This window comes from Felis catus, chromosome C2 (assembly GCF_018350175.1).
Source record: "Felis catus isolate Fca126 chromosome C2, F.catus_Fca126_mat1.0, whole genome shotgun sequence".
Taxonomy (NCBI): domain Eukaryota; kingdom Metazoa; phylum Chordata; class Mammalia; order Carnivora; family Felidae; genus Felis; species Felis catus.
In genome coordinates this window covers 6,999,447-7,013,921 of record NC_058376.1, presented here as the reverse complement: position 1 = coordinate 7,013,921, position 14,475 = coordinate 6,999,447, and the positions used below count along the sequence as shown (strand labels likewise).

Below are 14,475 nucleotides of genomic sequence, written 5' to 3'. Positions count from 1 at the left end.
AAAACCAGCAACATATTTTTTAAAAAGCCTACCAGCCTCAGATTTCTCAGGACATCTTTTCATTGCATATTATGTAGCCAAGGCAGCAATCTCTGCCTTCTTGCCTTAGTCTGTTACAAATCTCGCTCATTCCAAAAGGGAAGCATGCATTTCACTTTCTCGAATACATGATATGCAATTCTTATTTCACTTGCTTGGAGCAAGGACTAAAACCTGGTGCTCAATCTTGCTTCCCTTGCCAGGGCAAACGTAACGAATTCCGATCCTCATTTCCACGACTTCTTTCATCTAGGGTGGACCAGAACGCATTCCCAAGGTCTCAGGACGCAGCCTGGATTTCCACCAGGGCCAGGATGCTGCTGCACATCTTTGACCTGAACGGGTCAAGCCCTTGCCGGAGAAAGAAATGGAGTCGTTTTACCCATAATCTCAGAAGTTAACCCACGCAGGCGGCCCCGCACGCCATAAAAATAAAAATAACATTGTGGCGACCTCAAAGGGTAACTTACGAAGCACGGACAATAAGTGGAGTGTGCTTTCTGTCCTAAAAATCCCAGACTACGGCGGACTTATGAATAATTTTCAACAATCAGGAAGTCTGCAAAAATCCCCAGTCTTCTAAAGACTGCACGGTGCTCATCAAATCTCCTAAGACCTCTGTGTCCCTCCCCCCTCTGAGGAGGTCCCTGGACCTGACTCCTAAGGGCCAAAGCCAAAGAACCAGGCACCTGCCTCCAGCAAATCCCCTCCGATTCCCTCTCATTCCCAGACACCAATTTCCATGAAAACCAGACACAGGACAGAAAGCAGAGCAGGATATTCCAAAATCGCTTCAGATCTGCAGCCTGATTTCATTAGACTCGCCGGCTTGTTTCTTTTAGCCCCCGTGCGTGCCCACGGCAGGTGAAATTTCGCTGGCACGGCCACCTAGGACCCCATGTGCTTAAGGGGACCAGGCCGGTGCAGGAGAGGCAGAGATGGGAGGTTCCGGTGCCGAGGGGGAGACGTGTCCGCCAGAGGTCAGCAGGAAGTGGGGGGCACTTAGCAATGCTCACTGTCCTCACTGACCAGGTGTCTCTAGGGCCTGACACTATCATGCCACTGTACCCGCCCCAGCATAAGAAAGATCTTCAGCCTGGAGGCAAAAACCCCACGGTTGTCATCCCCAACCCAAGTCTAACTAACATAGCAGCTTCCAAGAGCACACGTTGGCCATTTCGCACCCACAAACACCCAACCTGAGAAGCTGGTGGGGAACCGTCTGGGGACGGGGGCTACACAGCCCCTCCCTCTGGCTTTCTGTCGCCTTCACCGTGCCACAGCTGACAGCTGAGCCCCCTGGCTGACAATCCCACAGTTAGCAGTCTGTCTCCGAGGTCTCCCCCGGGGACGTGGCAGGGACCCAGCGCAGAAGCGACTGGACGTAAACCTCCCCGGCCAGCCTCAAGGTCTGGTCGCCAGCGGTGACACAGATTTTCCTCCAAGATTTGAAGCACATGTGGCTTGCATCAACGCGGTCTCGCATCCATTCTCTGTTGAGGCCACTTGCCTCGCACATTCTCATATTTACACGTTCACTGAACGTAATCCCAAGTGAATTATTTCAGAAGGCTTAATGCGCTTCAGACTTCTCAAATACAATTTAGGCCTTAAATTAAATTTGTAGTCCCGTGGGAAACCAGTAGGTTAGACGCAGCCGACGGCATCCAGGGGACACGCAGGAGCCCCAGAACAGAACTGCGGTTACTTCTAGAAGGATCTCGCCTGGTAGCCGAGGCTCCCCGGTGAACGGAACGGGATTCGACCGCAAAACCGGATTCGGCGTCCAGGTGTGAAAGCAGTGGAACCTACTGGACGCAAGATAAATATTCTTGCTGCTTTGTGCGTCCCTCAACGGCCTTACCATGAAGCGCCCCAGCGGCCAGAAACGTGTGACCAAACAGACGAGAGCGTACAGCCCCATTCATTCATTTTGAGGTCTGGGTTTTGTTTTTGTTTTTGTTTTTTTTTTAATAAATCACAACATTCTTTGTCCCTTCTGTTTGGTTGCCCAATAACTGCGCAGAATTAGGTGTCAAATTTGCTACGGTGATTAGAGTTGAGACCAGCCACATGCATTTTACTTAAAACTGGTTTTTTGGGGGTTTTTTTGTTTTGTTTTGTTTTGTTGTTTTGTTTTGTTTTGTTTACAGCAAGCACTGCCCACTGGGAAAAATAAACCAGAACAAGGAGAGGAAAATTCCCTTATCAGGCACCAGCGATAATGAAAACAAACCATTTACAAGGAAGCACAGACGAGGAGTTTGCTGCAGACCAAGCATTGGAACTGAAAACAAATTTCTTACTCAGGGAAATGTGGAGGAGTAAGAATCTACAGTGAGGAGTTTTTTGTTTGTTTTTTGTTTTTTTTTTTTCCTTTGCATAAAAATTAAATTAAATCTGAACACCAAAGCATGCATATGGTAAAGACAGTTATTCGAAGACAGTCGTTCAGTTATTCAGCGATTGAAAGACACATTACACAGCACACTGACGACGACAAGCAACGAATGAACAACAACAAAGTCTGTAAGACTTTGCCATGAACCTGAGTGCTCCACGAAGAGGGAGAGGCCTACGTGAGATGAACCTGCCGCTACCAAACTGCAAATTCTTGCCCTCGAAACTTAATTCTGCAACAACCCACCCCATCGATGTTCTTTCTTTCTCAGGGATCCCGGCACCTCAAGAATGTTACTCTTCAGGGGCGTCTGGGTGGCTCAGCTGGTTAAGCATCCGACTTCGGCTCAGGTCATGATCTCACGGTCTGTGAGTTTGAGCCCCGTGTGAGGCTCTGTGCTGACAGCTCAGAGCCCGGAGCCTGCTTCGGATTCTGTGTCTCCCTCTCTCTCTGCCCCTAACCCACTCACATTCTGTCTCTCTCTCAAAAATAAAATATATATTAAAAATATATATTAATATATATATTAAAATAATATAATATTATTTTATATTTATGTTATATATATAATATATATAATATATTATATATATATTATATATTATATATATTATATATATTATATATATTATATATTATATATTATATATTATATATATTATATATTATATATTATATATATATTATATATATTATATATTATATATATTATATATATTATATATTATATATATATTTATAATATATATTATTTATAATAATATAATAATATATTAAAATAATATATATATTAAAAAAAAGAATGTTATTCTTCAAAATGATAAATTGCATTTTTCTCAAGAAACTGTCCACACGCAAAATAAGAAATTTGTCATCCTACTGGAATTGCCTTTAAACAGGGAATAGTCAGGTAGGATTTTTCTGCTCATGAAGTTGTCAGAGCACAGGATTCCAATCAAGGCAGCATGTACCCATTACCAGGTATGCAAAGTGTCCGCCTGAAAGTAGAGATATTATTTTGCTCTTTCAAAGCACGAAGTGAGTCAACAGGAAACATTCTATATGAATTTTCCCTCCGATTTGAAAAGTGCAAAGTTAGTATTGACTATGCCACGCTAGCGTTAGCTTTTCTGTTGCAATCCTAGCTGGTCCCACAGTGACCTTCCGGGAGATAGCCAAAGGAGATACAAAGTCACAGCATCCTAGTCCAGTGAGCGAGTTATATTACAAATTTCACGGCTGCCGACTACATTAAACAGGAACTCCTCTTCCCAAGATTCTAAACCTGCGCCATCCACTACGGTGGTCACTAGCCACGTGTGGCCGCTGAGCCCTCGAAATATGGTCAGTCCGGCCCGAGATGTGCTGTACGTGTAAACTGCACACCGGATTTTGAACATTTACTGTAATAAAAAATAATAAGGCAAAATAGCTCACCAATATTTTTATACGCATTGCATTTGAAATGATAATATTTTGCACGTTGCATTGTATGAAATCGATTGTTAAAACGAATTTAACCAGTTTCTTTGTCTTTCTTAACTGCTAAAATGTTTAAAACTAGGCGTGAGACTTGCACTCGACGTTCTCTGACCAGTGCTGCTCTGACCTCCCACTGACTCAGCCTCTTTGTCACCATGCTCCCTCCTCGTCACTTCTGTCAGCGGGCTCTCTGCTCTGACCAAGGGGATTCCAGACAGCAGAGCCCTTGCAAAGATTCCAGAACTTGACGTTGCAGGTTCTTACTATCGGTGAGACTCTGGCCTCTGCACTCCCAAGCCTCACTCTGCTCTTCTGGAAAACGGGGGCAAAACGGGGGCCTCCGAAGAGCCATGGCAAGAGTGACCTACGGTGACACATGCCCCATGCTTCCCCCACCTGGTGCACCCAATGTCAATTACAACCCTCCAAACACCACACTCTTCCTGCCTTTTTGCAACATTATTTTATCCCCTATCTTAATTGCACACTGGAGGGGGTGCCTGGGTGGCTCAGCCCATTAAGTGTCTGAAGTCAGCTCATGGTTTGTGATTTCTAGCCCTGCGTCGGGCTCTGTGCTCACAGCTGGGAGCCTGGGGCCTATTTCGGATTCTGTATCTCCCTCTCTCTCTGCTACTTTCCTGCTTGTGTGCTCTCTCTCTCTCTCTCTCTCAAAAATAAATATTTTTAAGAAATAACTTCACACTTGGGATATTGAAATAAGCGTCTAGATTGGGCCCTCTAGAACCGGGAAGGGTTGGGCAGTTCCTGGGCTACAAGGCCCACCTCCCAAGTAGCACCTCCAACACCCTGAACACCAGCAATGGCTAACACCCCTGCCCCCTGCCCACTGCAGCCTGCAGTCTGTCCCTGCCAAATCAGGACCAACACACCACCTGGCGGCACGGCACAGCCCCAGTGCCTCGTCCTTCGGGAAGCATTCTTGGGTCTTCCTAGGGTACGGTTTAGATCACTCTTTGATCGTATGATTCTTATAAGATGGAAAATTTTTATATTCCACCTTGTTCCAAAAAAAAAAAAAGATGTAAAGTGATCTACAAGGATATATGCAATATAAAAAGGTTTTTAAAAACTCAGAAGTAGGGGCGCCTGGGTGGCTCAGTCAGTTAAGCGTCCGACTTCGGCTCAGGTCACAATCTCCCAGTTCGTGAGTTCGAGCCCCGCATGGGGCTCTGTGCTGACAGTTCGGAGCCTGGAGCCTGCTTCAGATTCTGTGTCTCCCTCTCTCTCTGCCCCTCCCCGCCCCCACAAAAAGTAAACATTAAAAAAAAGCAGTAGTTGCAAAATAAATAGTAGGGATGAGGCTGTAGGAGGAACAAGGGTAAGAGCCCCACAGGCGGGCTGTGGGGCCGCTTGCCGGAGCTGGGCCAGCCAGCCAAAGGCTCACACGATTTCTCCCGAATCGAAGGCTAAACGTGAGGTTCTCCCGTGGGTCCGTAGAGATAAGGGCCTGTGCGATGGGATAAGAAGCTTGCCCCGTGTGTTGCCTCGGTGGGGTCTCTGTCACGGCCACCGCTATACCCATCAGAGCGCTTGACGTAGCAGCCCCATGGGGGCCACCACCTCCATCGCTGCACAGCGTGGGGCCCTGGCTCACCATCAAACAGGCCCGGGCTGATCAGGTGGCAGTCCTGAATGAGGCCCTTTTGTCAGCCTATGAAGTCACCTCCTCTCTAGATCCCGCAGCACGGGCCTTCACCACCCCCTCCCCTGCCCCCTTTCCATATTTCAACGTCCTGACGGTACAACCCGAGGCTTCCCCAGTGCCCCTCGCGGCGTCTTGCGCAGACCGTGAGTCGGGAACGCAGCCTGAAAAGGCAGCTCGCCATTCCCTGATACATTTCCCGCACCTGCCGGTCTCTCTTCCTGGACTCGCCCCTCTCTGACCCAGAAGCCCCCTCCTCCGCCGGCGTCCCGAGACCGTCACCACCTGGACGGAAGCCGGCCACGGTCCGACCTCTGCCTGTCAGCGTTCCCTGCGTTCCCGGGCACGCCGCCTGCCCCGCATTCATTTCCGCCTGGGGATGTGTTTCCCGAGGACGCTGCTCTCAGAGTGAGCGCTATTAGCGATTTGGAGTGAAAAGGGCTATCGTACTGTTTGCCTGCTGTCAATACGATCAGCTGGGAAAAGAATAAATCAGGCGGGTCACTAATTGCCGGAGTCAGACAGGTAGAGAGGTGAGCTTCACGCTGGAATTTTCCGGCTTTCCCCATTAAATGTGCAGTCGTGTTCCGAACCTCTGGATGTATCCAGTGCCTTGATCGTCCCTAATCGACCCAGGTCCCCCGTGTCTCTGTGTGGCTGGTGCTCTCATTTAATAGGTGATCCAGAAACCTGGATTGCGAAACACGTTCCCAGGTCGCCTAAAACCAATAAACAAAACTAAGCATGATTTAATGCTTCGCTTTTGCAACGAAAAACTTTATGCTGCAGCTACCTGTCGTTCTATACGCGTTCTGATACATGCATACAAATGTAACCCCTTCTCTGCCTCCTGGTAGTTCCCTGTGGGGTCTGCGTACTTACGGGGTGATTCTACTGGCTCAGCTCTGGTTTTACCAGTTCGGTAGGGAGGGTTGGGGAGACACTGTCCTTGGGGGATGTTCTGTTTCATCACCTGTATTTATAAGTAAGTCTTAGAAAACCGCAAAACTACATCCAGTTATGTAGTGGGACGCTTCAGAACTGATGCTATTTCAGCTATGAAATCCTCTCTCTTTGAGACCTCAAGCGGTAATGGGTATTCTCTTCCTCTGCCTCCAAAGCCGGGACTTTCATTTGGGTCTCAGAGCTCGGAGGAAACATCGGTAAGATGCTGACTTAACCTGCCTTCTCCAGAAAAGACCGGCAACATTCCCTGGATTTGATCTTTATTGTCATGATTTCTATTTCAGAACTCCGCAGTGAAGTAAATTTTACTGCCAGGGTCAAATAGACGAGAAAGTACTTTTCGATCCTGGAGAAGCAAATTTTCCTCTCCTTTTGCTGATTCTGTCATCTCGCCGCTGTATCTTGCGCTGCAAAAAAGAGCCAGCCTTTGCAGGAGACGAGGTTACATTCTGTGCAATTAGAGACCCAGATTTGTAAATGTGGCAGCAGGCTCACACCGGCTTTGTGAGGTCGGATACGATATTAAGGAGAAGGCACTCGAAGTATGAGATGTCAGAACGTTCCTCAGCCGGCAGTTTCTTTTCTATGCGTTTTTGCCTCGCTTCCTAATAAAAGAAACTTCAGCTTTCTAAGCCGTTTCATTTAAAAGTTTAATATTTGGGGCACTGAGGAGGGCACTTGTTGGGCTGTAGGTAAGCCAAATGGACAACAAAATATATAGAAATAAATAAACATAAATAAATAAGTAAATAAGTAAATAAATAAATAAATAAAAGTTTAATATGAAGGGACACCTGGGTGTGTCCAACTCTTGGTTTCAGCTCAGATCATGATCTCACAGTTTGTAAGTTCAAGTCCCAAGTCGGGCTCTATGCTGACAGCAAAGATTCCCTCTCTCTCTCTCTCTCTCTCTCTCTCTCTCTCTCTGCCCCTCCCTGCCTCACTTCCACGCACTCTCTCTCAAAATAGATAAACTTGAGAAAAAAAAAAAGTTTGACATTAAGATCGTAAGCGGAAAATGTTTCCGAACATTTTCTTTTACGAGCACACACTTCCGTCATTATTTATACTCGGCTTAGATCTCTGTAGGCCCACGTAAGGATCCTGAAGTCCTACCCGGTTCACTCCTGGGGTCCTCCCTGCAAGGGAGTGGTCCCCTCCCCCTCCCACCAGGCTCCTCATGACAGCTCCTTTCAATCTCCTCTCAGAAGCCTGAGATCCTCGTTCCCTCGGCCGCAAGCAGAATTCCTGGCCTCAGTGACACGGACTGGGAACGTGACTTCCCCCGCTGCCGACTGCAATCAATTTATTCTGCGAAGGCAACGGGTCGTTAGCAGACATGGTTAAGACCCTGGGTTTCTCTTCCTGTTCCCGAGAGCGACAGAGTCTGAGGTCCATCTTAGCGCAGACAGAAAGGTGACGACACCAGCGAACCCATGTCCCCGATGCGGCTGTACCCAAGGTGGTCACGCAGACCTCCCTGCCCGGAACACAGAAAAACGCGCACTCCAATTTTGTCTTTCTTTTACTCTGCAACTTCAGCTAAGTTACTCAGCACCAAGAATCCACAACCCACACTTCCACTCCGACCCAGAGAAAATGAATCTTCCCACCAGGAACGGAGAGTAACAGAAATCGGGCAACAACAGGACACCAAGCGGGGCTCACCTCCTGTGCTCCCCTGGACCTTAACCGAGAACTAAACACACATCTTCCCTTTTATTTTTTTTATTTTTTTAATGTTCATTTATTTTCGAGAGAGAGAGAAACAGAGCATGAGCAGGGGAGGGACAGAAAGAGAGGGAGACACAGAATCCGAAGCAGGCTCCAGGCTCAGCTGTCAGCACAGAGCCTGACGCGGGGCTCGAACTCACGAGCCGTGAGATCATGACCTGAGCCGACTGAGCCACCCAGGTGTCCCTTATCTTGACTCTTAAATTAAGATTTGGGAACCTTTGCCGAACTTTTAATTAAGTGAAAATTAGAGTTTCCTGCTATTAAAAAATATCGCCACGCAGCTGTCTGTTTTCTTTCCTAACTCGTTGGACAGATGCTTCCCCCCCCCCCACCACTTCCAGGGGGAATAATTATTGGAATAATATTATTACTAAAAGGAATCCCATATGAGACACCAGCATGTGTGAAAATCTCATTCCCACTAACACAATTCAAAACCAAAGGGTATGTTTTGAAAGGAGGCAGCCACCCATCTCGTTTTTAAAAACCTTTCGACACGCTAGCAGTGTGTCCTAAATCAGATCTCACGTCTCGTCGTCTAGGATTGTAATTTTAAAAAGCGATAAATTAACTCAAAAAGGCTTGTTTTCCACACTTTGAGGATATTTCATTCTCCACACGCAGCCATTTTCAAATAGAAAAGTCACATAACTGGACGTCCTTTGCACACACTTCTGAACGTGCGCTGAGTCAAGGTAACTGAACCCCTTACTTTCATTGTTAAATTACTATTTCTCCTACGCAATCAGGGTCTTCCAGATTATGACATGTCGCCATAAAAATAGAAGAACTTGAAAGTTACTTTAAATCTAAAACGTAGACCCAGAGCTCCATTTTTGGACGCACCCTTTAATTTCTTGGTGCTGTCCTACATTTTACTTACACTTAAATTTAGCCAAGTTAATTTTAGACCACCCGCCTTCACTACCTTCGCTAGGTCTGCAATGTTACAAACATGAGGCATTGAATCCTCTCTGCTTTAAATGCTAAAATGTTAGAAATAAAAGGTAAAGTTAAAAGGAGAATCTTCCCCCTCCCCCCCCCCCACGCCAGGCTCTTTTGAAGAACTGTTTGGAGGCTCGTCCAGACCACTGGAAACTCCTGTCATTTATCTACAGAACAAACAGCTTTGAATCAATAAATGTGCGCCGCATACTGACAACGCAAAATGTACAAGTAATTAACTCGCGGCTAATACTCAACGCTAAATGTACAAGTAATTAACTCACGCCCAGAAGTGCAAAGAAACACTAGAGAGAGAAGATCATCCAGAGCATCAACAAGCCCTCATGTGCGAGCAATCACCAGCTACCGCCGTGACTTACAAAGTCCCCCCAAGACCCCCAACTCCCCACACTTCCGCAACCAGGTATCGAAACGACCTGAAGTTGTGTCCGAAACATTTAAACGCTTCTAGCTTCTACTGCACGTCGGCTTCTTTTTCTTACAGATGCCGCTCCAGAGTTTTTAATACAGTTTCAAGTTCAAGGTGTAGACCATAAACAAAAGCTGTATTCTGAAGGACTACATCCCCTAGGAAAAGCCCAAGAATCCTTCCACAGAGAGGGGAAAGAACACAGAACCCCCTTTGGCAGTCTCCTCCTCACCGGAAAAGCTTGCCTGGGAAGCAAAGGCTGATGAAGCCGGGAGGCGACACAGAGACTTGCAGTTAGAGAGCGATCAACTCCCACCCTACACGGAGCTCCATCAAAAGGCCGGGGTTTCGCTCATGATGACTTGAGTTACCTTGGCCACATCTCGTTTCCCCAGCTCCGTAAGTCTCGTCAGAAACATGCGGGTGTCTTTATGTCAACACCTCCTGAACAGAGTTGTATGAAATCGAAGGCAGCACTGACATTTATTCAACATGACAATGTCTCCCCACCACTCCGTATCATATGACCGACGCCGACCTGCTATTGTTTTTCACTGAGGATAGGAAAAGCCTCCAGGAACATTAGCTCCTCTGTCTTGTGAAGAAATAATTCCCCCTTCTGTTATTTTATGTTCTTGTTTAAGGATAATGAACCGGAAAAAAAAAATCAGAGCGAATATTAATTTTAGGGAAAAAGTTGGAAGTTTTCTATTATCTATTTGCCTATGATACGAGACATGATATATTCCATGCATGCACATCATGTGTATGACGCTTTACAAAAGCACGTAAGTTAAAAATCCATTTTGACATCTTTGGGAGATGTTTTCCTTCTTACATATATATACATATCTGGCACTCCCCTGGGATCTTAGCCCTTACCACAAATAAAATACTGGATTTTTCTGAGATTAGAAATTCAACAAGCTTTTTCTAGAATACCAAAACAAAACATGGGAAGTAGAGGGAGGACTGCTGATATCCACACGGACACACAGCCCCGTTACATAATCCATTCAACAGTAAACACTGATTTTCAAAATTTTAGCTGAAGGAGGAACATCGGGTTAAATCCCCAGGCACTCATCGTGAAATCACAGACTCATGTAAAATAATGTATCACAAGCCTACCCTGAATTTTTTAAACTAAAATGAAGTCATGACAAAGTGTCAGAAAAGAGAAGAAACTGTAATTTTAAGTGTAACTGGAACGACACATTCTGAAACCTATAAATCAAAAGATATAATACCCATTCGCCAGCACCGTGCAATGTCCAAATGAAGCTAGGATTACCAGACCGCAAACGGCATTTGTGATGTGGGTAGCACTCATAAAACCTTTCTTTAGAATTATGAAACTTCACATGCTAGCCACAAAGTTTGCATATCTCACCCTGCTTCCACTAGATTTGTCATTTCGATGGTATGATTAGCTCATTCATAATTTGACACCCACTGAAGTAATTTGGTTGGGTTTGTACAGAACTCGTGTTGCCTGGTCTTCCCGGGGGCTGGAGGAGCCCACACGAGCGGCTGCCAGCAGAGCAGGGGTTAACCCCAGGAATGTGACAGTTCTCCGGGTGATAAGGTGATGCGGAGCTGAGGCTGGTCAAGGGCTCTAAACTACTTGGAGAGAACCGAAAATCCTCAAAAGTAGTTCCAATGATAAATAAACTCTATGCGCTATGTTATGTCACCCGGGGAAGAATACAATGTTTTTTACTCGCATTGGAAGTTTTTTGAACTGCAGAACTACAGAAACATGTCGAGTGTGAAATCTGTGGCCCATATGAATAAGTTCTTTTGAAGGATAAACGAAATTACCCTTATATCAACGAGTTGCATTAAGTCCACATCTGCATCAAAATTGTTTACCCATTTTACTGGGCAGTCTGGTCTATTAATAATAGCATTTAAGTTTTAGGCTTAAAAATACTAAAAAAAAAAAAATAAGTCTATAAGTACCTTTTGTAAACCATCTCTATACCAAGGCTATCTGATTAAAAAAAAAAAAAAAAGAATTACAGGCCACATTTTTAAACATGCCAAGAACTCCCAATTAAGGTGGCAAACTGTAAGCACGTAAACATAACAGCTGAGGCTGAAGTGTCAGAAGGTGACAAGACAGAGACAGGGACGGGGGAGAAGAAAGAGGCAGAGCCTGGTTTCCCGGGGTTTGGAGCGACGTCGGAGGGAGAGTCCCTGCCTGCAATGACCCAGCGGGGTGACAGCCTAGCCCACATCTGGTCCCCGCTTCCAGCCCACAGTGGACTTCAGTGCAACACCTAACTCCCATCGAGGCAAGAACGAACAGGCTTTTTTTTTTTTTTCTTCTGTGTCCCAGATGAGGCCCCCGCCGATTTCGGGGTCCCTGCTCCTCTCCGTCCCGCCCGGGCCCCGCGCGCCTTCCCCGGGACCCCGGGCAGCGCAGCGGCGAGCCGTCCCTCCCTGCGTCGCACGCCCCACCTGTCCCCGCGCCGTCGGAAGGGCCGGCCACCCCGCCGCCGCCCGCGCGGGAGCCGGGCAGGGCGCGCGGGGCGCGGGACTTACCGGAGGCGAGCGGCGCCGTCGGGGAGGGCGTGTCCCGCACGTGCGTGTCCGCGCCCGCGTGTGCCCGCGCGCGTGCTTGGCGGTGCGCGCGCGGAGCCGGGCCGCACTGACTCCCGGGGCGCCGACGGGCTCAGCCCATGGTGTGGGCGCCGGCCTCGGGGAGGCTCCGGCTCCCGCCAATCGCCGAGCAGGGAGGCCGCCCCGACGCGCGACCCGCGAGCGGGAGGTGCGCGCCCGGGGGGCGGGGCGCGGGCGCCGGGGCGCGCGTGTCCCCGGGCGCGTGGGGGCGCGCGCGTGGGTCTGCGAGCGCGCGTGTCCGTGCGCGCGCCCGGGGGCCGGGGAGCGCGGCGGCGCGGGCGGGTCTGGTCGCCGCCGGGTTTAGGACGGAGCTGACGGCGGGGGAGGGCGCTGGGGGCGAGGAGGAGGAGGAGGAGGAGGAGCCACAGCCGAGCCCGGGACGGCGTGAGCCGGGCCGGAGACAAACCCGGGACGCGCCTCCAGGAGGGGAGACCAGAGGAGTGGGGCGGGGGGAGCCCCGGAGGAGCTTGCTTCTCGAACTCGGGGTCGCTTCTGGTGAGAAGCAGTGGGTTTTTTTCTTGCCCAGCCTCAGCCACGACAGACGTCACATGTAACGAAAGAACCGGTGGCAGCCGTAGAAGTTTGAAACCACCGGCTGCCTTGGGATGCGCATCAGAATCAAGACCACGTCGCCCTCAGACTGGGGACGAAGAGACGCGGTGCCAAGGTGCCTCCGGCTTCAGCGAGACCTGGAGTCGCTACCTGCGCGTCCCCGGAGCCGGAGGCGAGCGCCGGGACGGGCCGGCGGAGGCCGGGGAGCAGCGCGACGCGGGATGCCCAGACACCCGGTCGGACGCGCGGGCGCCGTGACAGCCGCCCTCGTGAGAACAGAATCCAGTCGGCAAAAAACAACTCCCCAACGGGGGAGCCGCGAGGTCCCGCTCCTCGGCCTCTGGGGCACTGTGCTAAGCCCCTCCAGATGTTTTAGTTTATCAGTGAATCGTGACATCAAAATCGCGCTTACCTGAGTGCGTCGTCTCTTCATTCACTGCTGTCCCCGGGGGCCCGTCACCACCATCCCTGCGCTCGCTAGGAACCCATCCCAGAGCGTCCTCTTGCACACTCGCTCCTTTCCGACCAAGTGAAAACTACTCATGTCCCTCCCTCTCCAAACTTTAACAGCCAAGAATTTCAGCAAACAGCCAGCAAGAAGGCTAAGTCCCCCCCCCCCCCACCACCCCAAGGGATGGGAGGGAATAAGCACTCCTTTAATTTGAAAAATAATAATTAAAACTCCCTCAACTTTTAAGGCCGGGCAACATAATCTATTAATTGGTCGCTATTAACATGCAGTTTTATTGACCATAGCACACAGAAGTCTGATTGTGAAGGAGGAGTGTTTTCAATGAAAGTGGAGTTATTTTAGCTGCAGACGTGTTTACATTTCTGTGGTTTAGTCTATAACTTTCTCTTTTTCTTGCTGCAGAATTCTGCTCCATGAAGCAAAGCCCTTAGCTCCCAGACATTCCAAAAAGTCTGCCAAAATAATAGAAAAAAAGAGAGAGAGAAGAAAAAACACAGAGAGACCCCCAAGTCTGGGTCAGGCTCGGGGTTGTGAGTGGGCATCCGTGAGTATGCCCCCCCCCCCACCGACACTTTCCAGTTTAAAAAAAAAAAAAGCCTTCAGGGCTCCATTTCCTGTTTGCTGGGGGAAAAAAATGGGTCTAAGCAGCTGAATTTAGAAATTGCCTTTTCGGGGACCCTTTAGATTCTGAGGGGATCTTTAACCCTAAAGCCGCCAAAATGGACCCATTAATTTGAAAATCTGCCATTTCAAACCCTCCAAGGAAGTGTTTCTTTTTTAAATGGGCAACTTTCATGAAACTGCAAATCTATTCTTAGGAAATTTCCTGCACACACACACACACACACACACACACACACACACATCATAGTAGATGAAATACAAGCCACCTGTCCTTAGGGGGCCAAGACAAGATACCAATAAAAATAAATAGTGAAAACAGAATAAGCTTCTGACAAGAATGCATCCTTTTCTCAAAGAGGTTATGGTACAAAGTACAGAATGCATATTAAAAGGTGCACGTTTATAGGGTCATGTCAATTTATACACTCTGTGCTAGAATCATCATTTGCAAATTCGATTGATTCTTTTCAGTTGCTCCCTAGTACCACAGATGACACAATATTGCAGTTTATGTGGTCTTAAATGTACAACCTGCC

At 48.2% G+C, this 14,475-nt stretch overlaps 1 protein-coding gene across 2 annotated transcripts in view; it reads right to left on the bottom strand.

Annotated features, from left to right (window-relative positions):
- The window catches only part of ERG (ETS transcription factor ERG), a 269,120-nt gene extending 255,726 nt beyond the window's left edge, over positions 1-13,394 (bottom strand). The window contains exon 1 of one of the 2 annotated variants that reach the window (XM_023238738.2): positions 13,256-13,394. The gene's annotated coding sequence lies outside the window, so the exon portion shown is untranslated. Of the gene's footprint in view, positions 1-12,213; positions 12,280-13,255 lie in introns of those variants that run through there. The other variant, XM_045036606.1, reaches the window with a different exon arrangement.
- Positions 13,395-14,475: the final 1,081 nt, after the last annotated feature.